This window comes from Malurus melanocephalus, unplaced genomic scaffold (genome assembly GCF_030028575.1).
Source record: "Malurus melanocephalus ecotype Western Australia unplaced genomic scaffold, MMel_1.1 scaffold_260, whole genome shotgun sequence".
NCBI classification, from domain to species: domain Eukaryota; kingdom Metazoa; phylum Chordata; class Aves; order Passeriformes; family Maluridae; genus Malurus; species Malurus melanocephalus.
In genome coordinates this window covers 327,225-354,759 of record NW_026623492.1, presented here as the reverse complement: position 1 = coordinate 354,759, position 27,535 = coordinate 327,225, and the positions used below count along the sequence as shown (strand labels likewise).

Below are 27,535 nucleotides of genomic sequence, written 5' to 3'. Positions count from 1 at the left end.
AACCAAAAAAAAAACAAACCAAAACAAAAAAAAAAACATGAGTCAAGACTGGCCTCTCTTAAATCCTAGCCATTTCCTTTTAGTTCCTTCTAAATTCTGCAACTCATTCAAGGTGCTAAACCACAGATGCAAAATACATTGACACACTTAGAAAAACTCACATTTTTGAGATAAAAAGAAGAAAAAAATACCATAGCCAACAAACCCCCTGCTACTCAAAAACTCTGGCTAAGGATCAGCTAAGAGGAGCAAGATWCTTGAACACCTTTAGGTATGTAGGCCTAATCAATTAGTTCTCAAAAACACATACAGAATCAGAAAAATGGGAACAGACTGCAAGTATCCAGACTAACACCCTTCTTTCTGGATTTTCTTTCCTCTTTAAAGGACCCTTCCTCTTTAATGACAGACACAAGAGGTAAGTCTACAATTTACAAAATTACATTAATGTAAATCATAACCATCTCTCACTAAGTAAAACTACAAGTCCTAAATTATTTCATAACAAAACAGTATGGTTTTAGTATATCAGTTTATTTTCCTGTGTCTTCCAGTGTACCTATTTGGCTTTGACAGTTTTAACATTGGTTCATTTCAAATGAGGTAAAAATGTTATTTCAGAGTATGAAATAAATGTTTTTTTCTCTGTAATTTCCATTACTGATACTGCTGACAAAATTTTTAAAAACAAAAAAAACCAAAACCTAATTTTCAAAGTAATATTTAAACAATTGTTATTTCCATAGTAAAAGAAACCCAAAGTAGCTGAAGTGTTAAGGTTTATACATTTAGGACATTCTTTAGGCTCAACCACAAGCTTTTTTTTTTTCTGTAGAGAGGAATGTAGCTGTCAATCATGCTTTGTCTTGCAACACGAATATTTTGCAATTTTTACTTGTCACTCCCATTACCTACCATGTATGAAGCTTAGCACTAAAAACAATTGAASAACCTGCATAAGTTAAATACATAAATTATTATTAGGGTGACAGAAATGGTAACAACTGCCTTGTGAATCCATTTGCCTTGTTTCTTAAAGAAGAGAAAGGTAATTATCTCCAAATGTCAACCACGAAGACCTAGACCTGTTTACGTCAACATAAGCTTTGAAGAAACTGAAATGTATTTCACATTTAAACTCCATTCCCCCTGCCCTGTCTCCTTTCTGGAAAGCAGGATGTTGTTACTAAACAATAAGTTATCTACAAAAGAGTGAACACATCAGGTATAAAAACTAGAATAATTAACTTTTTATAAACAATTCCCTGTATTATTTTAAAAATGCATATGCTATATGAAATGAAGATATATTTTTTATTGTATCTACAATTTAGTTATAAAGAATCATTCCATATAAAAAATTGAATCTAAAAATAACAGCAAGAGTAGTGGTTGCAAGTTTACATTTTATGTGGTACTGTTCAATTTTTGGACTAGAAAGGTTAAGTATTTCACAAAAAATGGAAAACACTGCAATTTTTATTTCATTTCAGACTTGAAAGAGAAACCTAAAGTCCTGTTAAAGTATGAATTTTAAGGACACTTACACTGAGYTTTAAACTGAGCTTTAAAACTCCTTTACTATCTTCTATCACAGTTTCTTGTCTGACAAAGTATAAGAAAGGGAAAAAAGCAGAAAAGGGCAGAAAGCAAGGGCAAAGGAAGGGTGACGCACAGATAGCAAGGATGAAAAATCTACTTTCTGTTTTCTAACTGTTTAAGGTACAGAAGTCACTGACTCTAGAACTTTCATGAAATCTTAGTTTTTACTATGTGTTTTTCAAAAACTAAAAATTGGTATCTTTTGTAGAAATCCAATGGTTTCCAAACTTTTCCTTCCCTATTCTTTATATTGAATATCTTGATCCTTCTCCACCTCCATCTACAGCGCATGCTTATTACAATATGCTTTCTCAATTCTCCATGCTGTATTCAAGGTCTGACCAACTGGCCTCACCTTCCTTAGTATCCACTATTATAAACTCAAGGACTCCACTGCACAGAATTTGATTTGCCAAAACCATCCTCCTTTTACAAACTGCTGTAACAGACAACTGTCCTTAGAGAAGGGTGTCCAAGTAGGGRACAACAAATGAACAGACCACACTGTCAATATGAAAATTTAAGCTCTTGGCCATTTTAGAATACTTGTTTAGAATACATGTCATACTAAATCAGCTGACAAAAAACCATGTTGCTAGAATCCTTATAAATTTCAGCCATTGATACTAGAAATTGAAGTGATCCGGTTCCCAGGAGAGTTAATGCTGGGTCTAAAACACTAGGAGGAGTTTTGCTTAACTTCAGCTCTGAAAACAAAAATTGGAAAAAAACAACTGGACAAAAATCGATGTAAGAAAAATAACCCTGTTCCTCTTCAGGAAAAAAAGGTAGAATTCACTCTAGGAAAAAAAAAATTGGCCCACAGGGTGGCAGAAAAGACACACACACACACACACATAAATCCAAGAAAAACTTCCTGACTCACAATGGAAGACAAGTATCTAGTGTTAGTGGCATTTCATGTAGTAGCCTCACACACACACTAAAGTCAGGTGTAACCMTGCGGTGAGGTAACAGCTCATGGACATGGCTTCCTTACACATTCACTATATCATGGAAAACTAGATAGGCATTATATTATAATTCAGTAACCACACAATTTTAAAAATACTTGCTATAGATTTTCTACAAGAACTAGTATTTACAGATGCAATTTATTAAGCATGACCCTTTCTCACMGTGTGTTCTGTCTTACCTTCATATAGTCCAGGGTTTCTGATAAACTTTAATTACAGCGAATGCTGTCTAGTTTTAGCTCCAATTTACCATTGGGATAGTGATATTCCAGTTCAGCCTAAAAAAATAACCAGGAGAGGGGTCTACTGGTTTTCAAGCAAGGTCAAAGAAAAAAAAGCTCAAACAACTGTTAGAACTTAACATTTYCTAACTAAAACGCCCATCACCACTATTGTCAGAGTATCTAAATTATTTACACACAGAAGCAGTACAAGAAAGCAAAACAGTTATCTACCTAACCATCCTTAAACAGTTAATGGCATGGAAGTTGAAGTCTTTAAACTCCCTGAAACCTTAAATACGAAGTGCATAAAAATAAAATGGGCTGCTGCAGAGATATTTGAGAACAGGATGATTCATCAACCCTTATTTTTACAAGCACCTACTAGAAATACTACACACACCTGGTAGTTTTCAACTCCAAACGCATGCCTGTGAAATCCAYCACCTAATTTTTTCCCCACCCATAGCTACCGATAGAGACTCACTGATACTTATAGCGAATTTGAAGCCATATGACAAGTATTTATTTAATTTTGTTTCTTTTTGCTCTTTCTTGCTGTAGTATGCAGAAATTCCTTTAAAACATGAAACATTTTAAATTAATGAAATAAAAAGTAAGATTAATCACTGGCATGCTCTTTCTTACCCATGTCATTTGAAATGCTTTGAGGAGTTAACTCTCTCATACTAGATTCATATTGAAAAATTAGTTATCAATATGATATCAAGTCAATGTACTACATTAAATGTTCCCCCACAGTGACTAAGCTTTCGAAATTTACTTTTTAAAGTACAGTTAATGAAGATGGTAATAGGTCAACTCCAACARCATTATTGAAGACAAACTGATAAACCAATGTAGCTCTATCATGGTGCAGTCATGAGTGAACACAAACTTCAAAAATTACCATAATTACCTTAGCTTCTGAAATTCAATTATGAACATATGAATTACACAGACCTAAATACACTAAGAATGTTGTTAAGCTGCAGCTAATCCTAGAAGTTCCAGTCCATGGAAACTCTACTTTGGCTGCTTACTAACTTGATTTTAGGAGAAATGGTGGTGCCTTATTATGCCTTTTCAGTAGATTTGCTGATTTAGACAACTGCAAGATCATTACAGAAGGAATGTGCTGTGCAACATGATAAAAATAAATCTCAGGTCATGTTAACACCGCTTTCTTCAAAATGCAATTAATGTACTAATCCCCTTGCTTTTCTCACTCCTTTTTAGAATGTCTAGAATTCAACCCTCTAATGGATATACATGAATGATTTTATTTAAAACCTTATTAGAGGGTTTCATTCAGAGCTAGGAGCAGAATGGAGTCCCTTCAGCTCTAGACACTAATAATATACACAAATGAATATTTATCACCATATATCTCTTTATTGTTTTGCATGTTCTAAGCATTGCACTGACTTAAGCATAGAAAAAGAATTCTCAATATATTCAGGCATTTCATTCTCTATATAAACTCTAGGATAGAAAAACCAAAAACCAAAAAACTCTCACGGCCCTTGCAGTGAAGATCCTTGCCTAAGACCCRAGAATCCTTAAATTCAGCACTCTGTTTTCCTACATTCCTTTTCATGATCTCTGATATGTCTCTCTGCCCTTTCAACTATTCCGACCTTCCCATCAAACTTTCAGTAGTTTCAACCTTCCCATCTCTGAACCAGTAATACCCAGTAGTAAAGAAAAGGCAATATACAGCACAAAATGGATCATTCACAGATTATTCACAATGGGACTGAAACTGTTGACTGTAACAATTGAGTCCTTACAGATATTTCCYGTAGAAATAGGATATGCTCAATATTTACTACCAGTAAATCAATTCCCAAATACCTAATAAATTTTAATTTAAATATTCCCAGATGAACAAAAGACACTGATAACAATTGTACAATCCACAAAATTTTGTCTTCCAATTTAAAAGCAATTTATCATGAGGAAAAAGTTCATTGCAGAACAGTAGGTCACATAAGTTATTCAGTGACAAAGCCAAAATTATGCTGACATGATCCTTTTCATCACAACAGCACAAATGAAAAGCAAAGAATAGTTCTATGAAACTTACTTCAGTATCTAGACTATYTCAGCGCTTTGGCATTAAGTTTAGATGTAGCTCAATAAATTTTCTAATTGATTAAGGTATTTAACTGACTAAACTAATGAAATCCACCTCACMATGAACAATTCTGTTCTTTAATTAYTTCCTWACATTAGTCTATTCTTTAATTACTTCCTTACATTAGTCTTTTACTAGTAGAGTCTAAACTATCATAGAGCATCTTTAATAAACCAAATTGCAAAACAGCACTGAAAAATGTTAACTAAATCATATCATGTTGCATTCAGAAAAAATTTTCTGAAACTGACAGCTGAATAATTCAATTATCCTAATGCTACTGTCTCTTTTTAGTTAGTATTGTACCAAAAAAGAAAACATGATCCTAAACAAAAGTGAACACTAGATAGGTTTTCTATTAATTTGAAAAAAAAAAAATTGCAAGTAAGACATGTGGAAGAACTTGTAGTTATTTTCATGGTGAATACACATAAAACAACCACTTTTTTTGTGATAATTGTCTACAAACAGAAGCATGGATCAAAAATGCAGATTAAAAACACATATCCTCAGCCCCATACCTGGAACCTTCCCTGATCACCATGGCCTTTCAAATAAGCAAGAGTGACCTCCCAATGAATTTCGCCAGCTCCTTCAGCATTCCTGCATGCATTTTCCCAGAACCAATGGACTTTTGTATGTCCTGTTTATTTAAACAGTCATAACCTAATACTCCTCCACAAAGGGCAAACCTTCCATGATTCAAGTTTTTCACTGGTATCTGCAACTCCTGAAGGCAGATTGCACAAATACAGACCGAGGTGAGGGCGGTACCTTGGCCTTTACCATGTCCTTTTCTACCAAATCTGTCCTGAACTGCATCTAGAGAGCTTATCTTTAATTACTTCCACACACTTCTATATTTAAATATCCCTGAAGAAAGTGTTGAAAGCACCTTATTTTTTACAGTGATCAGCTGTTCCCTTGTGATCAAACTCATTGCAGGGTATGTAAGACTGTGACATCACAATTCTTTTAGTCATACAACTACAGTTTGAATGATATTTTGCTTATTCAACTCAAAATTAAACTGCTTGCTTTTCTCATTATATATTTTTCTCACATACTGAAGAAGAAATACAGAATGAAAGTGAACAGTACAGGAACAAACTGCAGTGTGCAGACAGAAGTGACTAACAGTACAAGCTGGGCAACATTTTAGGCATCATTACCCAGTAAAATATATTTTTTCAACACTACAACCGTTTCTTTTCAGACACTAAAAACAATAATATTAAAGAAAGCTGAAATAGCACTGGAATTTATTTGAGAACACCCCGTCCCACTTCCCCCAAACTCAAACACACAGCGCAACTGAACATGTTAATAAATTTTGGTTAAATAACACAGTCAAATACATACAGGAAGAGAAACTGTTTAAAAGAACTGACATATATCTGAACCTGTAACACTTATTTTTTACAGTGAGCATTGCTTCAGTTACAAATGAATATTATTTTGAAATAACAACACCAGATACATCCTACGTTTGCCACTTTCATAAGAGCATTGGCATGCTAATTAATTATTCAAAGGAACTACACTGATTTTAATGTCACATGTCACGTCAAAGCAATCTTCAAGTTCAAAAGAGACTGTCTTCTACAGAAAAGGAGAAAACAGGCCTAGCTACTGAGATTTCAATTAATTGCAGCATTATTTATCTAATAATTAGAGACTTAATCTTTTTTATTTCAATGAGGTAAATGACTGTAAGGTGGTACCACCACTATTCTCATATCCATGTAAATATTGAATGGCATATTATCTCAAGGCATGAATAACTTCATGTTACTGATTTTGGCTTGCTAGTTATATTCCATGATCAAGAGAAATTTTTAAAAGGTTTGTCTTATAGGACAGTACCTTAAATATTTGACTATAATAGAAAATTTCTAAAAATACCTAGAAATTACCTGATTTCCAAGCATGTGGCTTTTTGTTCTAGTACACTTCAAAATCATGATAGACAGCAATTCACATACTATACCTGTAAAATTCTTAGAAGTGCCTAATGACAGCTTTCTCATCAATAACTAATACAAAACAAGTAGCCCCAAGGGCTACATTTAAGATTCTATGATGAAGGTCAGCATTTTCAGAATAGCCAGAAATTCTACTAAAAACATGAGACAAATAAAACTCAAAGAATTAGTACATGACAAGCTAAATTTAAAACTCTATGTAATATTTAGCAATACCATTTAGATACATTCCTATTTAYTACAACATAAAATGCACGTGGAAGCAAAATGACAAAAGAATACTTTTCTTCTCAGAATACCACAGAAATCTTAGATTCTCGATTGCCAGAAACATAGGAAAACACCTAAGAAAATCTGAAAATCTTAGGAAACTCAGAGTTTTCCAATAATGAAATTCCTGCAAAAAAGTAAAACACTAACATTCTGAAGTATCACTTTCCAGAAAATTAAAGACATCACTCTTATATAAACAGACAGAAATCTCATAACCTGAAAATTCCATCCACCTCTTCAAAAGGTGACCATCAAAGATTATTTTTGTACATCTTCTTGTACATCTTCTCTAGATAAAAACAGGTCTGATTCACAAGAATGCTGCACTGTAACATCCTACACCTACCTTTTCAATACAAGTCACTTTAAAATCTTCAAGGGTGTACCAAAAAGAGAGATGCTGAATACACAAATCCAATGCACAAACATMATTCTGTACTTATATCAGATTAAAGGCTACATCTATGTGATGTAGACCTATTAAGTTGAGAGTTAAGTATTTAATTAAGCAGAAAAATATCTCATTAACATTCTTCATTCTTCTTGGCAGATAAATRTACCATAAATAACAGTATATGATCAAACAGTGAATACTGTACATGGCTAAATTCATTCAAGATGAGTATCATACAGGCCCCAGTAGCATATAAATAGGAGTTAAATCCCAAAAAATTAATTAGATCTTGTAGTCTTTCACACAACAATTACATTTAATACAATACAGCTTTTTGCTTGGAAGCATTCACTACTTAAGTCTCTTTTTCCACCCCTTAAAAAAATGCCACATTTTTAAACATCTTGTAATTTACATAACACTATATAAACAAACATTATTGCCTGCATTTGTTATTTTAGTCATATTGTATTGAGAAAAGCAAGGTATCACTACAAAAAAATAAAYAGAAAGCAAATGACATATTTGTTTCAGAATTGGTGTCTGGTCAATTATTTTGAACTATGCCTTTCAACTTACAGAAAAATAATCCTTTTGACTTCTTACACTAAATTGTAGTGTAATTGTTCTCACAATACATCAATATGAAAATAAAATATGCTTACACAAAGTGGAAAATTCAGGAAATAAATCTTGTATCAACAGCAGTAATTTTAAAAAAATGGGAGTAAACACACAATGCCATGCCACAACATATTACGCTGCATGACAATCCCATGGAGGGAGAAATGCACAGACCAACAGACTACACAGATTTTTTGCCAAACATTTTGAGATTTTTTGTCCTTTGAATTTCAGACGTACTTCCTCCCAGACTTTTTTACTTTTCCAAATACTTTAATTAATTTCCTAAAATTACATAKTCTTACAGTTAAAAATAAATAAATAAAACCAGGGGGATTTTATTTTCTCTTTTGCTCGTCTTCCATTTTGGATCCTCAAGATTTTCCATTGTTACATGCTACAATATTCTACAATCAGTCTGTCAGTTTTTAGTTATTATGTTAAATAATTCTTTGTCTCTTTCATAAAAATTGTRTATTCTAAGAAATGCAAAGTATACTTTCCAGAGGCAAGTTTCACTTCAACTCCCCTAAAAGCACAAGAAACAAAGAAACCCTCATTACCGTCGTATCTGGCACACTGCCAAATATCTAACCTGTGCTTTTTTGGTTTGAATGGAAAAGCGATTTCTGTTGTTTTTTAAATTATGAAGCAACCAACCTAGATAGGTCTGGATGAAGGAGGAGCTTTAACCTGCAAATCCAGTTATTTAGGTTTCCCCAACAAGAACAATGTTAGTATGTAACTATTTGAAGCAACATCTCCGGCCTAGAAGTAAAAACAAGCACTAACACAACACATAGGTATCCAGCTATGGAGGAAAAGGAGCACAGGGATTGCAACAAAGATAATGACTGAGCTTCTGGAAAGTAAACTACATTCTTGATGAAATTCTGATTGTAATCAACATGATTTAAGTGTATCTATTTGCCATAATAACTACTAGAGACTATGTGTTACAATGTAAACTTAACATGCTTGACACATCTCTGAAAATATCACAACTATACTATACAAAACAATTCTCAGTAAAAATATCATTAGAAGTCATAGTAAAAGGTATGTTCCTGTATTGTCCATTTCTTCTTCTTTCTATATCCTAGCTATAATTTCATTATCATATTTTAACCGTATCCTAAGTTACAAACATCTAATTCTCCTAAATCATTCAAACTCTCCTAGCTCTCCAGTATGGCAATAGTTACTTTACCACATAAATACTGCAGTGGGTAGTGCACAAAATTAATTAGCAATCCACAAATGCTAGTCAAATGCTTCTGCATAGATGTCAGACTAGATTACACTCCTAAATATTTTTTTAAGCTTCAAAATTGAAGAGTTTAAATGAGCTGATAGTCTAAATTGTAAACATCATACAAATCCAGAATGTTGTTCAGACTACCACTTAGCTCACAACTCAAAAAATAGAACTCAATTTTTGAATACAATCACATAAAAGTATCTTTTTTCATTGAATATATCCAAAATATCTCTCCATCACCACACTACTACCTTTCAACACGGGAAGTCCAATGTCAAATGAGAAAAACTCAGTAAGAAATTCTTTACTGGGAGGGTGGTGAGACACTGGAACCGGCTGCCCAGAGAAGCTGTGGATGCCCCATGTCTTGGAATGTTCAAGGCCAGGTTGGATAAGGCCTTAAGCAATGTGGTCTAGTGGGAGGTGCCCCTGCCCATATCAGGGGAGTTAGAACTAGACTGTCTGTAAGGCCCCTTCCAATCCCTTTGCGTTCTATGATTCTATCAAAACACTGAGACTCRCAGTTAAGATACAGAATATATGAGTAGTCAGACCTAAGAAGTCCATTGAAAATAAAAGCTTTTATAGCCTCCAGTTTTAAAAATTCCTGTGACAAAACTCTTCTGATAAACATCCAAACATACTGAAACATCAAAATCCAATGAAACATCTCAAGCCAAGTCTGCAACTTGTAAATGTTTACGTTTTTTTTTCCTTCAGTACTTCAGCCCCTAGAATTGCTCCTTGTTATCAGTAACTAGAGATGCAAGATTTATAATCCTAGGACAACTTCCATGCAGAAAACAAAGGGTGTCATCTTAATGGAATATAGAAGTTTACAAAGAACTAACTTGGGCTTTTTTTTAAGGTAACAGGCCTTCACTATACATTTCAACACTGTCCCAGAAAGATACAGAAACTGAAAAGAGGTGTTATCTAGTGTCAATCCACATCTTTTTTAACAACCMGTGTTACAATTTTCAACCATTAGCCAAGTCAAAATATTTGAACTGAAATGTMATCATCCCAAATTGCAATTACTACTATTTTGTGGGACGATTTCTGTCTCTCATCCCAAGTCACTTGTTTGTCCATATATTTCCACCTTTGACACATAACATGTCTTGAAAATATGAAATATTGACAGATTATTCACATAAAATAAATCTGGCAGTTACTCAGTTTYATTCATGACCACTTTTAACAAGATATTTACCCCTATTGACAAGATATTTCCAAACTTTTCTAAACAACACATATATTTGCACAGCTAGGGATTTCTATGAAGGTTCAGTACAGATCAATTTATAAAAKAAGTTGAGATTTAAAAGCAATTTTAAGTGGTTGCTAAATACACTTTTTCCTTAACGACTATTTCAATGTTTCTTTGTTTWCCCCAGTGTTCGAAACTACTAGACTTCAAAGTCATTCATTATAAGCAGCTTTGTCAGAGTTTTGGTACCACAATTTTCAAAATTACYTTCATTTTGCTAAGAGGTTCACCACTCTGAGAAACAGAATCTCCCTAAATTCAACACCAGTTTACTGTGAAAAGAAAACCATGACAACTGTTTGTACTCTTGCTTTATTATTACATCCGGCCTGGTCACTATTGGAAATTCAATCTATTATTGTTGCTAGGAGCCTGTTGCTATGCAACCTAAAAGGGTTATGCGGCACTTTCAGGCTGAGAAGCCTTGAAAACACCACAGRCCTCCTCCTATGGCTCTAACCAGTTTATTTAAATAGATTAATACTCTGCTTAGTCAACCCCAATTCCAGGCATATCCTCAAAAAAGTTACAGTGACAGATTTGCATACTGCAAACAAACACAAACCCCAAAAAATTACACAGAAGCAATATATCTGACCTATACTGCATGCTACAGCAAAGCAGACAGCAGAATTTCTTCTAATGCATCATTTAACTTTGCAAGGTTAAATCTGTAAACTCCAAACCCCTTCAAAGTTTAACTTTCATATACTAACCAGTTAATACAATGGAGTGTTTTGCTCAACATGCTTTGCAAAGATATTGTATAACCTTTTGAAAGAAGAACACATTTTCATGCAGTTTTCATACTCCTGATGATAAAGTGGGACTTTGAAAAAATTAACCTAATTAACTTTAAAATGGCAGAACAATATTACTTGTTTACAATTTATATCAAAAGATGTCCAACAAACCTTTAAGGAGGTTTMAAGTGAGTTCTCTGTGTGTCTGTCACCTTTACACATTATACATACTAGACACCGACATAAATCTCTGCAGATTAATTTCTTTCAGCAATATTTTTGCAAATCTGCCAACGAATGGCTAAGAAATGACATGCAAAAGAGCTGATTATTATGGCTTTTCTTTCTAATAATCTGAGGCTGTTCCAGTCTGCCCCAAAGAAAAAGTTGTTCTATGAGTTCTGCACCAGAACTGAGAAAACTGCATTTGTATGGCKTGGTCTTTTAAATGGATCCATACAGCAACACTGTAGCATAGACTGTGATTGTTTGTGGCCTGACTCTCCCGAATGCTGGAAGTACAAAGTAAGTTGCAAATAAGTTGCCTTCTTCAGTGGCGGTACGTATTTCTGCTTACTTTTCAAGCTAATTATTTTGTTAGCATGTTTTTCTGAAACTTCTAACCCGCTTTTGAATAAGATGGATAGACATACCAAAAAAAAAAAAAAAAAAAAAAAAAAAAAAAAAAAAAAAAAAAAAAACACCAAAAAAACCCACCAAACCTGTTCCTTTAAGAGAACAAATTTAAGAAATTAATGCACTGTCCCAAAAGTTATTTGAAATGTTAAGATTAGTTATTTATATAACAGACGTAACAGACAATGCCACAAAACAGATTCCAGTAGCCAGATAATAAATGCTACAGTTTATCCTTTCCAAAATGCTTAGTACTGCTTAGTGGCTGATGTTTTTTAGAGGAACCTTGGAAACAGTAACAAATATTAAGTGTGTTCTGAAGACAAAAATCTCAGAGGGTTGAGAGTAAACCAGCAAATATCAGGAGAATGCATTCATGAATTCAAACTCTTCCAACTATAACTTTGCTGCTTTTCCASAATTTGTAAGTTTGCAAAATCTTTTTCAAGGCAAACCTGAACTTTTCACCTGGGTCAGAGTAACACTCGAACAACAAAACCTTGCCTCACCCTCCATACTTGAGTGATTTAGCCTAAGACACTAAGCTAAATCAAACACAAGTTGACAGCCACTAATTTAGTAGAGTCCACAACCAAACACCAGAATGAAACACATTCCATCGACTTCTACAGCCAAAGATAACTTCCCTGTAAATGGGCCATTTAAAGAAGATGTGTGAGCTTTTTGATCCCCTTGGCTCTAGGAGACAGTTCCAAATTAGCAAGATGACTTAAAAAGGCAGTGTTTCTCCCATAATTCTAGAATCCTGTTCTTAAGATATAATTCACTACCATCACAATTAGAGCAGACCAAATGCATGTACAACTGCTTCCATGAGTTCCCTGAAACAATACACCCTATCCCCCAAACTCCCAAATAACTCAAGATGTTATTGTAAGAGATTCTTTAAGCATTCTACTTTTCCCATAAGTGGGGTTATTTTTTGCAGAGTTTGGAGATTTACCTTTTCTCAAGTAGCCGGCAAAAGAAACAGATTATGAATTTCTCAATTCAAGGTCTTTCCAATTACATCAAGCTGARTAAAAGAATGTTTGTCCAAATATATTTTTAAGCCTCAATTTTGTACACATTGCCATGAAACAGGATAAAAGCACCCCGACAGAAAGCTAGAGATAACCAAACATAAAGCAAAGTCACTGTTGGCAAAGAAAGAATAAGGCAATCCCTGAAAGCAGATCTCAGCACTTATAGGCTACCCCTACAACCAGCTGGGTATATGTCAGCATTGTGTGATGCTTAGCAGATTTGTCACATCCCACTATCTCAGGTAAACTGTTAAATATTAAACCACATGCAAGCTAGGCATCCAACATGGAACAGGAAAAAATCAAACCAAACTGCAGATACTGAACTGCAGAGCTTAATAAMTAAAAATGAGTGCCACAAAAGTACTGAAAATATAATTGCAGTTGCCAAATACAAATAAGCAGATATCAATGTCACAAATGATAATATAATAAGGCAGCAAAAAAGGACTAAACTATAAAATGTGAAGGAAGGAAAAAATACTGACATAAAGAAAAAATTTAAGACTAGCATATATTTTAATAAGAAAAGACAGACAGACAGAAAGACATTTACAAATACATTTACTGAAAGCTGCCTCATTATAAAATACTGCTTTATGTCCTAAAGATATCCTTCACCCTGCCCCACCATCTGAATTTTAAGTATCTCTTTATGCATCTATTGTTTTATAGCCACTGTATTTAAAGTACAGTAACTGTAACAAAGCAACTAATATTTCACTATGTTTATCATGCCCTTYCTTTTTTTATTGTAAGACATTTATATTCAATTCAAGAGCAAATTTAGCAGCAGCAATTCTACAGGAAATATACAAGAAATGCATTATGTTGAAAGCAATGACAAAGAAATACTCTCTCTAAAAACATTATTTTACTGAACATGCTTGAAATTTACTATCACACTTGACAACATTATTTAAGATAATAATTTTAACTTTGTTTGCCTTCCTGTGTGACCTTTCCCAATATTTTAGCTTTCACAAGCACATATTTATTCACAAGACACTGCTACTACTGGTGTTGACTGTGATGACTCATGAAATGAAATATATTTTTACTTTAAAAATACATACAAATTCATACATAAAAAAMCCCCAAAAACTCTCTAAGACAAACACCCAAAAAAGCCTCCCACATGACTTTTGTTGACCTCACTGTAAAAGACACTCAGTTCCAAACAGCACATTCTGTTCTGCTTTTCCAACCTAATATTACTGAGCACCTGAAAAGACAGTRATTTTAACAAGCCACAGCTTGTATTTCCTGGATAGATATCAATATTTTTACTTTTATTCCATGTGTGACTTAGAACAAACCACTTCAACCCTTATTTTCACCTTACAGCCATATATTTATAAACAATATTCAAAAATTATTAAATCTTTACTTACTAAAAGAAACATGTCTCTAAGCTCTTAGCTAAGACTGACCATAGGAAGCACTTGAAAACATGAAATTCTAAAYTGAAACCATGAATAATGATTCGTATTTGCTAGGTTTAACTAGCATGGCTTTTTTGCTCTCCAAGAAAAACACTGGGTTAAAAGATACTAAACACAACATAAAACCCAAGTGATGTAAAGAAAAATAAAAAACATACCAGCATACACAAAGAGGAATAAAAAATAATAATAAAGTAAAAATTCAAGGGAAATGCATTAATTATAAAAAAGGAGAAAAGAATGTCATTAATSAAGCTGGTACTGTATAATAATGAATAGTTAACTAATCTCTATGTTAACAGTACTTGTAATAAAAAATGAATATTGATAATTGCACAACTGGATCCAAAGCATGCTTATGTACTTGTTTTCTGGCTTCTAAGGTTACAAAATATTCCTAACCAAAACTTTCATAAAATGTGATAAAAACCTTGATGCTCAGGAACTTTAAGTAATATTATGTTCAAAAGACAATTTGACAAAAGCTAATGGTAATGATATTTATAATTACTTGGTTAGATTTTTTAATTAGGCTACAACCTACTGCACCTATAGMGAATAAAATATTAATTCAAAAATAAAGAGCATTCAGCAACAATATTTRTTGAAGATTAATGTCATAAACATCAGAAACTGAATTTGATTYCTAAGTCTTAAGACACATAACATACTATTTCATTGTTCTTCCATAATTGCCAAGTAACAGTAAAATAGTATCCAATAGATRTCATTAGGTATCTCATTTATAGTACAGGAACATAGAATTCTAACCTATGACACATACAACACCAACACTGAACACTAATTACATAATTTTTGAGATATGCTGAAGTTTATTTCACTTGTTTTCTTTATTACAGCTCTTTGTTTTGCCCAGCAAGATTTCTACCACCTGAACTCATTTTAATCACTGACTTTGAAAAGTCAGGCAGGACTTGACAGGAACATGCTTAAAGACAAGCACAGTAGAATAGAAGTACTTGAAAAAGGTACTGACTATGTTACTGCATTAGATCTTTTGCTTCACCTTGAGTTTCACTGGCATTCCCTTATTTAGTACAATCAGAAAAAGGATTTTTCTGTGGAAAAAATTTATTGGAAAAACTTTATGGAAATCGTACTTCCTTATTTTGYTTAAATTCTCAAATTTGACGGAGGTAAGTTTAACAAATTATAAATAAAATAAAAACACACGTTCTAAATAATGTATTTGCGTATCCAGACATTAATCATTCAATTCAACTCAGCTTATTAGCTGATACAAAAAACTGCATTTAAATAAAGRAATTACTTACTAATACTGTCATGATTATCAAGACTATATTTATCATAATTAGGAATGTATACATATGTTTTTGCTTATCCCTCAAGCAGTAAACAAGAGTAAGAGAAATCAAAGTATATTAATTTTGCCACGGATCTGAAYGTCCCATCATGATAAACCTAGCCAAAACAAACAAAACAACCCCAAGAGAAACACTTCAGTGAACAGAAGCATCAATTATCACATTATTTTTCTGATTTCACCAATAATAGTTACTGTGATACACTTCCCTACATCCTTGCTCTTGATCTATATCATTGCTATTAATTTTGTATTTACAGATATATGATAAAGCAAACTTTTTTTAAAAAAACATCTTTTTACAGACATTCAAAATCAATCATCCTTGCTTCTGAAATCCCTTTTTTGGACACAATMCAGTTCTTACCAAAATGAATAGGGATATAGGCAAGTTACAGGAAAACATTTTAGACATCTTYATCACAAAAAAGAATCCCTCTTCATATTGCTGGCTCTTAAGTACATTGAACACCACTTACACATCACCAGGCAGTTAGCCAAATATAGAATGTTTCATCAACACCCCTGAACTTGTTTCAAAAAGAAATTATTCAACTTATTTTAAAATTCTGAATAATTTCCAATAATAATGCTCTTTGCAGTTCTTCACCACTTAATATTTCTCTTTTGCTGTAAGAAAAGAACTATAAACTGAAAATTAAAACTTAGAAAAATACACAAAAATGAATGTTCACAGAAATCAGCAACTGGGGTTTGGTTTTGCCAAGTATTCAACCAAGGTCCTTCCTTCCTTCTTTCATAAAACCTTTTTTCATCATTGCCTTGTCCTGAAAAAACCTAAAAATTGTATTTTCCTGATATTGCCATTTTCCCTGCTTCTTTTGGTTTTTTGCCTCTGCAGGATGAGTGAAAAGTCCAGAGGTTTCATTATAAAACATTTTATAAATAAATGTGAGGAATCTAGTCTATATCGAGTCCCAAGTATGTAAAATCCAGAGAATAAAGTGTTGGGCCAAAATAACAGAAACGTAACACACTGAAGAAAAACAGGAACACAGGAGTTCTCTGTTGCTAGGGATATCATCTCTTTGGTACCYAAAACAGGTTTTTGTGATATATGTCAAGACAACTACTTTGTGATTCTAACCCTACCCCTCCTCTTTTACCTCCAGAGATTAGGATTCAAAATCCTCAGAACTGGCCAACAAGAATGGAAGACTAACTAGATCATGTCTAGGAACTTCTGCCATAGAGCAAGAATCACAAATAAAACCATAGTATAGCTTGGACTGCCATGGATTTCACAGGAGCTCTCAAGTCCAACTTCCCTCCCAAAGCAGGCACAGACTTGTCATCAGACCAGCTCCTTAGGGCTTTATCCAGTCAGAGCTTRAAAATCTCTAAGGATGGAGATGGCAAAACCTCACTTGGTTTAAGCTGCATTGTGGGCCATCCTCATGGGGAAAAAGGTTTTTCTTGTCTCCAGTCTAAACCTCTCATTTCAACTTACAAAAAATTGTCTCTCATCCTTCCATCATGCACTTCTGTGGAAAGTGTACTTCTAGGAGAGGTCCCTGAAACTCTCTCTTCTCAAGACTGAACAAGCCCAGGTCCTTCAGTACCTCCTCACAGACATGTGCACTCTACCTCCTGATTATCTTAATATCTTACTAGCCCTTTGTTGAACTTACTCCAACCCAACATCCTTCCCAGAATCGCAGAAGAGTGAGGGTAAAAGCAGAAATGGATGTGAATGTTGTATAAGAGAAGAGAGATAGATAAATATTTCTTTTCATTTCTTGCTTACACCTGTGTTCACACAACCCAAGAGACATTTTTGATTTTCCCTACAGCGAAGGCRTATGTCTAGCACACGTTCAGCTCCCTGCCAGCCTCAGGGCCTCAGCCAGTCTGTAGTCTCAGCCATTCTGTTCCCAACCTGCRGTCCAAGGACTAACAGCTACGGGTCTGCAAAGCCCTAGAGAGCTTCACAAGACTAGTATTCCTCTCCCTTTTGGCCAGTGTATTATTGCAGAAGTAGGTTAAAAGATTATTTTTTCCAGCAAACACTTTTTCTTCTAGATTTCACTAAGACAACACTGTTCATAATATGTAATCTATCTATATGTCTGCTGTAAGAAAGTATGAGCTTTCCAACATCCTGTGAAGGATGGTCTGAGAAAATATGCTCAACACAGAAATGACATGCGAGTCAGTGATGGGGAAATCACCAGTTTTACCCATTGCTCTAACATAAGTAGGTCCATTTGACAAGGTTGAACCATTGAGATTAAAAGATAATGTCCCGCTAGATGGTTCTTATTCCTATGCAATTGTCTGCCACATTTCTTTCACTCTTCAAAGGAAAAAAAAACAATCAACCAAATACAAACCACCCACAAACTGCACACCATACTGCACTGGGTACCCTAAGCATGTCCTCTTCCTTTGGTTTTATGGTAAATGTAACCATTTCTATACCAGCAGGTTAAATTCTGTAACTAGAGTACATAAAAACCTTTTGAAACAGTACATGRAAGATAGATGCATTTCATGTAGAATGAACATCATTTAAAAACCAAAATAAAAACATTAAGCAACGAGAACCGATCACTGAGAGGTCAGAGGCACAGCTGTAAAAGCTTTACTTTAAACCGTGCAGTTTGTTTTATGGGGATGAAACAGGATGAAACACTAATTTTATTAGAAGACTTATCATTATGAAATAACATCTCAATTYCCACTATTAATACCCAATTACATCTTCAAGCCATTCTTAATGGCCAAAACCTGCTCCTTTCCCCTTCTTATACTACAGACTGTGGGATAAAWACTAAAGCATTTCAGACAAAACTTACATACACCCCTTCCTTTATYACAGATATCAAAACAAAACTTCTATTTTCCTATCTGCCAGATACATCTATTTTTTTCTGCTTTGGACATTGTATCTTTTCCCATTTTATAAAATCTGGGAAGAAAATGCTTGTAGTTTTAAAAAAAAAACATTGATTATTTTCAAGCACAGGAAAGAAAATGAACTGCTGGCTCCAGCTTAACCTTTTTTTCACTAGGTTTTAGATGGTCAGCTTTCAAGAAATTCAGCTATGTCTGAAGAGTTGCCATCCTTGGATCATAGCTTGTAACTGAAAACACAACTATGCTGACACAAGAATTGTTCAGTATCTCAAACTTATGACTGTGCTGAGGATATACACCATTAAAAGCTGCTGAGATTTACTGCACTGAGTTGTTACAGGCCCYAACCAAATAACCTAGTATTTCATCCTGAAATGAAGCAGTGGGAACCCTTATATGGCAATCTTCCACATGCAAGTAATCCTAAAATCCCTCTTCATCCCAGCTGCCTGAAATACGTTTGTGATAAACAAACATAACCTGTGATTTGATGCCACATGAAGAATCCCTTCATCAGATCATGGAATTGTCACCACACTGAAATCATGACCCTATATCCAGCTCTTCCATTAACTGAAATGTTAGGTTCTTCAGAATTCAAGAATGAGAAATAAATACTAAAGAAGGTACTGAACACCTTCAAGCTGTATTAAAACCAGAAAATTTGACTCAGTGGCTCTTATCAGAATCATGGCAGGTAATTTGAATATCCAAAATTTAAATCTTAGTAGGGTCTGCCTCCACAGCAAGTGTGGATGTAAGACAGCAACAAGAAATCTGGATATCTCAGACCACACAAGCTCATAAGGTTTTACTATCTGACTACTGACCATCTGAGTTACCTGAAACAAGAGCATGAAAAAAACAAGCAGATGCAACTGAACCAGCATAAACCCTTCTAAAACACTGGAAGGTCTGTTTCATAAGACAGAATCACCACTTAAACAACAAATTATGCTACTTCTTTGTAGGACTGACCATCTCTAATTCTGAATATACTACAAATAAACCTTTCCTCAGTTGGAAATAAATTTGCTAGCAAAGGCTACTTCAGGTACAAAACCTAAATTCTGTGAACTAGCATGAGGCTCACAAGACCCTAAGCCTTTCTTATGTCCACACCACTACAGACCCAGCATACTGAAATCTCTACACATTTATTTGTTCACCACTTTTCCTTGAAATATTCTGTCAGGACTGTACTCCTTACACTAGAAAGTTTCAGAGCTGGAGAAAACCAGACCAAGTCAGGACAACCTTCAGTCAGAAAGCACCTGGAAACAGACAACACCATAAAGAGCTGTGCTTCCATCTTCATTCATTCATTCTTGCCTCACTTAAAAATCTAGACTTGGAGAACAAAAGGGTTTCTACAAAATGGGGTGATGAACTCATATTTCTGTCCTACTCAACTCCACTTATGATTAAATAATAATTATTTTAAATTATGATAAATCTGTGATGTAACACTAAGTATGTTTTACTTTCTAAAACAWCTGTAAGGATGATATATCTCACAGAAGAGCTTCCATGACTTTCAGAAAATCCAACAAACAATCTTCCTGAAAGTTCAGGGAATTGCTATTACTATTACCCAGAATCAGCTCTGAAGAATTAAAAACATATTGGATTCTACATTTTTTCATTTACTAAATCTGAAAGGAAAACAATATAAGGAATATGGAAGAGCTATTTATSAACTCCTTTGCAAATTGCAACTCAGTTAAGTGTTTTAACACTGAGTGGACAAAACAGAAGAGGAGTGAACTAAATGCTAAACACAAATGTTTATATCATCTTAGCTACCACCATGTGTCAACTTCACCTCATGGCTAACAGTCAATTTCATAAATCAGGCAGGTAGTTCAACTGCTCCTCACTATCCAAGGCTAATGTAACTTTAAAAACAGCTGAACTTCCCTGGAGAAGTAATCTAACTAGTGTTCATAAATCATGTTATTACATTTTAAAAATGATTGTAATATTCTGTTGAACTATAGACATGTAAGCARTAACTTTCTATAATTTAACTGTAAAATGTGTATCATCTGATCATTAAATTATTCTGAATTTTTCAATCAGAAATTTTGAGAAAATTTAGATTTTAAATTATTACAGAACAACTATATTTCTAAAAACACTGAAAATTAAGAATTTTAATCAAAGAAAGTAGTTCTGAAACAAGACAGTATATAAATACACATTATATACAAATACACATTTATATCCACAGTATATAAAACCTTAACTTGAAAGACAAACTAAAAATCCTTTGTATATAGCCACATGTCCTTCCTAATGAAAGAACTACTATGTTCATCTCATCAGTTAAAATTGGACGTAGGAAACATTCTTCCTTCATTCAGCTTGTAACTATTGTCTCTACTCTCAAGCCACAGAACAATGAGGAGGTAGGAATACAGCACACATTTTACTGGGAAAAAAAACAAAACAGTTAGGTCTCTAAATGGAGAATCCTGAACACTTTTTGCAGCAGTTAAGCGGAAAATACACCTTCAAGTTTATGAGGTATTTAATATAAGTCAGAAAYCCTGACACTCATCATTGCTTCCAGTGATATGAGAAATACAGTTATGTTGTTACTTTTGTTTTCATCTACCAATAATCAATAGTTTTAAATGCTAGTTACTTTTCAAAGTTCAGCTCTGTTAGCTCTTTCACTATCCATTTCACTTCCAGCTCGTTGCAGCACAGAATGCTACCATGATGCACGTAAGAAAAAGCTCAGGTAGTAAGACTCAAATTTACATTCATTTGGATGAAGCTATGCAGTACAACACCAATATTTTAAAATGCTTTGTGGACAATCTGCAACAGGTCACACCAAAAGACAATAATTCTAATTGGCCTAATGATAATCTAATCCACTAGAAAAGAAACGCTGCAGAAATCCAACAAACATCCAATACCACKGTCAGATTAAGAGAAATACATAATCAAGACTACTCTCCCTTCTATCCACCCCAGATTTAGGAGGAAGAAAACCTCCCTCCCCAAAAGTGGGTATTAGAAAAGGTATTAGAAAATCATGTGAAAATTCAGCAGGCATCAACTAGTTCACTGGAGCCAAAAACGTGCTTCTGAATAAATAAATAGCTACCTATAACCTTAATAACGGTCTTGTAAGCAGTTCTGTCTCAAAATCCTATTGTACTTTTTACATTCTTTGTAAGGGAACTATAGTTAGCAGCACACAAAAAAGCAATCTGATAAAAAAAAAAGAAAAAAAAAMCCAAAACCAAAAAGCTCAGAGCATCTTAACTGAGGTAGAATAATCCCACTCAACGGCACCTTCAAAATTACACACTTCACCTTTTAACAGATTTGGTTGTTTTTATTTCCACTTTGCAATGTTGCATGATTTAACTACCCTGAGTTTCAGAGTTTAGAAAACATCCCTGAAGTGGTATGTAACAGAAAGCATATTTAGATTAAATATAATGATAAGTAAAACAGAAGAGAGAATCCACTTACTTGGTACATAAACAGTAAACATGGCTTTGAGTCATTTGTTATAGTAGCAGCATACAAAGTCTGAACAAAATATAAATACATCGTTCTTGCCTCAAAGACCTTATAAACCTACTGGAAATCAGTTTTCAATAAGAAGAAAATGAAAGAACTAAACATATTGTTTACTCAGAGATGGCATAAGAAGCTGAGATATACACAATATACTGAGTMTATAGGTAAATGAAGTGACCTTTAAAAATAGTGTTAAATCTCTCTTTGATGAATGAATAAAGTTATAAATGCCACAAGTACACTCAAATTCAGTTATTCATATATAATATCTGGCATTCTCATATCATCGCTATGAATGTCATGCAAGAATTCAAAGAAGAAAGGTTAGAAATAAATTAGGAATTCAGAGAGGAAGTCTGAATTGCTAGAAATTAACTTTCCAAGTTTCATCAAAATTTATATAGCAAAACAGGAAATTTCTTTATCAAATAGAATTTACAGTATATTCCATCCACTACCTTTTGATTTTAGGAAAACAAAACTGAAGTTCCAAGCTAACCAAACAACTTGCAATAGTGGAGCAGGAAAAAAACCTGAATTGTTTGCAACAGTGYGCAAAACCAAGCAATTTGAGGTACACCGCTCTAGATATAGCCTGTGTCTTTTCTCATGTTTCCAAAGGGAAATTACACTAAACTAGACACCACTATCCACCTACACACGGAAAAAAAAAAAAGTCTTATTAATCTCATGGGATATGATAAAAGAATAGATATTACTAAACTACGGAAGTTATTACTATTAATTTCTAATCTGACAGGTTCATGTAGCCATAGAGAAATTTTTGAAATAAAACGAAATGGTACTTAGAAACATGTAGAGGCTGGAGCTGGTTTGGGTTTTGGGGGGCTTTTGGGGATGTTTTTGGGTTGGTGTTTTTTCTTTGGGCAGGGGGGAGTGGGTTGGTGGCTTTCTTTCCCAGAATTAATGATTGATGGAGAAAGATATCCTGTCCCTTTTGCAGTTCATAAGTACATGGATATGCTGCAACCTCAGTTTTACCTAGGATGAGCTTCAGTGAGAAATGAAAAAAAATCTATATACAGCAAGGCATTTTTTAAAAAGTGTTCAGATATGCATGAGTAAGTTACAYAAAATGTGAATATAGACTTATAAATGAAAAATATAACATACAATAAAGGTAACGCCAAAATGCATGTCTCTTAGGTAAGTTTGTGTGGTACTTCAGTAAATATACACTGTTGGAGCTATATGTGATACAGACATAATTTACATATAAGTATTTGTTTTCTTTCAGTGAACAGAAATTGCATTTTAAGTGTGTGTATCTACACACACAGACATAATCAGATACAGAACAGCCAATGCCCTCTAAGATTTTTAACATAATATTGTCAAAACAGTAAGCTTGCTAAATTGCACTGCACAGAAAAAAAAGTGAGAAAATTTCACTAAGGTTTATTCAAATCCCATATGCATTATCAATGTACTTCAATGAACAAACTTTTAGGATTTTCTTTCCTTTTTGTATTTCAAATAGCATAGCACCCTCTGGTGCATCTGCTAGAAAGAAAACAACAGCAAACACCAGTCATTGTGATAAAAAAGTCAACATTAAAAAAACGGATCCTTAGAAACAAAAATGACAAAAAAATACTGAAAACCAACTTCAATTTCATTCTTTCTTATTAAAATCTTTCATAATTAGAAAATCGTAACTACTGAATAAAAAATTTTAAAAGAAAACTGCAAGTGTCCKAATACAAAAGGGTGCCAGAAAAAAAAATACGTAAGTTTGAACCTAATCCTGCGCTCTTAGTACCAGTTAATTTTTATTTTAAAATATTCTAAAATGAAGTTACCTTAAAAGGAAAAAGATAACACAGTGAAACAAAAACATAACACCAAGTAATACATCTGCTCTTGGTCTTGCAAGAATAATAATAATTAGGACTACAGCTACCCACACACTCAAACTGCTGAACTTCACTCCCAAATAATCACATATTCTTTAAAAGTCCAATGAGAAAAGAAATTTTTAAATTATTGTATTATGTGAAACACTTCAAACTCTGCTATGACATTTTAAGTACTAAACTATAAACTCTAATATGACACATCAAACTATTAAAATACACCTAGTCACTGGGAAAATAATTTCCTACAAAAGTACATTTTTCTAATCACCGAAGTGGAGATCACCATCTGCTTTAGGAAGCTCTTCTGCAAACCTCTGTAAGTTTCAACACAAGGCACAAGAAATTAAAGTGACACCTGTTTAAATCAGCCATCTGTCCCTAACAAACTAGATTTAGCCAAATCATCATATGTACTGATYCTTAAATTTCCAAAATAGGGGTACTCATAGTACCTGTGAGAAAAGAGAAGTATTGTTTTCATTGATCACCAACTGTAGGCAAAATACATAAASAGTGATCTTGTGGTTAATAGTAAAAAAAGTTTTATATTAGCTTATTCATTTTTAAAATTCATTAATTTCTCAGCCCTAATTCTTAGTAAAAAAAAAAAGTATTTTTATTGATAATTTCAAAACATTCTTCTTTTTGTATTCTAATATATTCATTTGACAAAGAATTTGATTTTGAAATGGAACTCCAACTACACAGATACTACATTGCCACTAGAAGCTTATTTTTTACTCTGCATTTGTAGGTCATCACATGTCTTTTCAACTGACAGTGATTTTTAAAATCTATTTTAATAGTCATATATTTTTTAAAGCCTATTAATTTTTTAAGCATTCTGCATGACACATAGCTGCAGATGGTAAACTACTGAAGACTGCAAGTAAAAAGTACAGTTAGTACAGGATATTTTAAGAGGAAAGAAAGCCTTACAAAGTGAAGCACAAAAATGAGAAACACTAGCTACAATACTAAAAGAAACTAYAATGGTAAGTACTATTGCATTTTAGACACTGGCTCATGTTTCATGTAAGAGAGGAAAACAAAAGCAGCCTTCCCTCATGTTACAAAGTTTAGTAAGGGGAAAGAAACTTCAACATTTATTTCTGTAGGCAGTTTTTGATTAACAAAATACCCTATCAGCAGGAACAAGAAATACGATAATGCTAACAAAGCTGAACCTAATTATCGAATAAAGCACGATGACTTTAAAGTCTTCAACAGCTTCTAACAGCATCTTTTATGCCCATTTAATTTACCTACACTACCTTACTGAAAGGGTTTCTCCACAGTAKCACGATGTAGGTTAGCTTATTAATAACGCAACAGAGCACATGATGCCAACTGTTTCATTTGGATACGTGTAAACAAAATTAGATAGTTACACTGCATAAGTCATGAAAGCCTATGCATTTAAAATAATTAAATAAATAAATAAAAATCACAAGCCATGTAATTTTGAAACACTGGTTAGCWTCACAAACACCAACTATTTTGTAAGCTATGGGCATTGGGAAATCAGAATGCATAATGCAGATTTCATTTGTGGTCATTACACTACCTCAGAGAGAATAAAGAGTCAATACTTTTCTCAGTGAAGAACAAAATATTAAAAGAAGTGAGTACACCTGCTTCATTATTTTCCAGAYTGCAGTCACTGGCTAAGGAAAATACAGCTAAATATTACTATTTTAAAGGTCTTTAAGCTTAGACAAAATCACATGGTTTTAAMATGACTTTTAAGAAACCTGTATATCATGCCAGAGTGAGTATAGCAACTCAGTCTCACCGAGAGGCACACACTTTCTTTTGCTACCCAGGGGCCTGGACACACGTTCTGCAAAGACAGATTTCAACCCAGGAATAATCCCATCCCAAGAAGTAGCCTCCACTACTCCAGGAGAGCCACACAAGAAAGTTACAGTGCAGAGCTGACATCTTTGCTTTATAACAATAGATGCCAGGAATTATTTCAAAACCAATGAAGCACAACAAGTAACAACAAATCCATAAAGACTTAGACGTGCCATACAGTTGATACCATACTAGAGCTCACACCAAAAATTCTTAGTGTATTTAGAACTTACTTAAAGCAGGACCTACAAAATTAGTATGCAGTGGTTTAATCTTGGAGTAAAATAATAAAAATATTATGATGTAGAAACTTTGGTCATTATTCAAAATAATTTATTTTCAAAGTTCCTGTGAACTATTAAATATTAAAATGCATTTTAAAAAAGGATCCAATATGCCTTACTTCAAGAAATATCAGTATCAACAACGTACTAACTACTTAGCAGATTTTGTAGTTAATACCTGCTTGAAAAAATTGCCCCAGTCAAATTCATTGGTAGTTCCAATGTGAGACAAATCCCGTATCTTACACAGTGTAATAAAGATATAAAAATGAAAAAGGTGTACATACAATTAAATGTAGGGTTTAGATTAAAAACATCAATTTTCTCCTAATTATTTTACTAAATATGGAAATAAGTAAGTTGTCACTTCAGAAAGAAAAAAAGCCTGCCAAAACAACACAAAGTCAAACGGGAGAGTGCAACTGGATATGGAAATGTTAAGATGCTAAATGTTTCATTGCCATAAAAGTGCCAAAATTCAGTTTACCCAAAGAATTCAAAAAGTATACAAAGCATGATTTGACATCACTGACAGCCCAAATCTTTAGATCTTACTAAGCAGCCACAAAAAGGATGAAGAAAGCAAGCATTCTGGATTGAAAATAAAAAGCAAACCATACTCATTAATAGTATGATTTCTACATCTCCTTGAGAGATAAAGAGCTGTCCGTTCCCTCTTTCACAAAAGTACTCCTGAAAAGCAGGACTAATAACAAGATCACAGAGACTTCTTTTTAATAGTATTTCTTGTTTTCTCCTTTCTTTGCTACTCAGCACTGAAACCCGCAGTCAGTATCTTGAATTTCCTTCATCGTGGAGAGTTTAAAGAAACTGAAATGGATTCTCTCCACATGAACCTAACACACTGTGCAATAAACTAGACCTACACATGCACTGTTCCGTGCTACACTGTCAATATGAAAGCATAATTAAAAAACAATTCCCTGCAGAAGGAGTGCAATAAGAAAAAAAAACCAACCTGCTACTCTATGTGTGTATTGGGGGGGATATTGAATAAACAAAACCCCACTTCACAATACAAAGAAAATACAGCTTGCACGAAAACAAATCGCAACATTGATTATGAATAAAAGAAAAAAATACATAGAGAAAGCACACC

At 33.7% G+C, this 27,535-nt stretch overlaps 1 protein-coding gene across 2 annotated transcripts in view; it reads right to left on the bottom strand.

Annotated features, from left to right (window-relative positions):
- The window catches only part of RFX3 (regulatory factor X3), a 110,370-nt gene that overhangs the window by 81,850 nt on the left and 985 nt on the right, over positions 1–27,535 (bottom strand). The window lies entirely within an intron of this gene.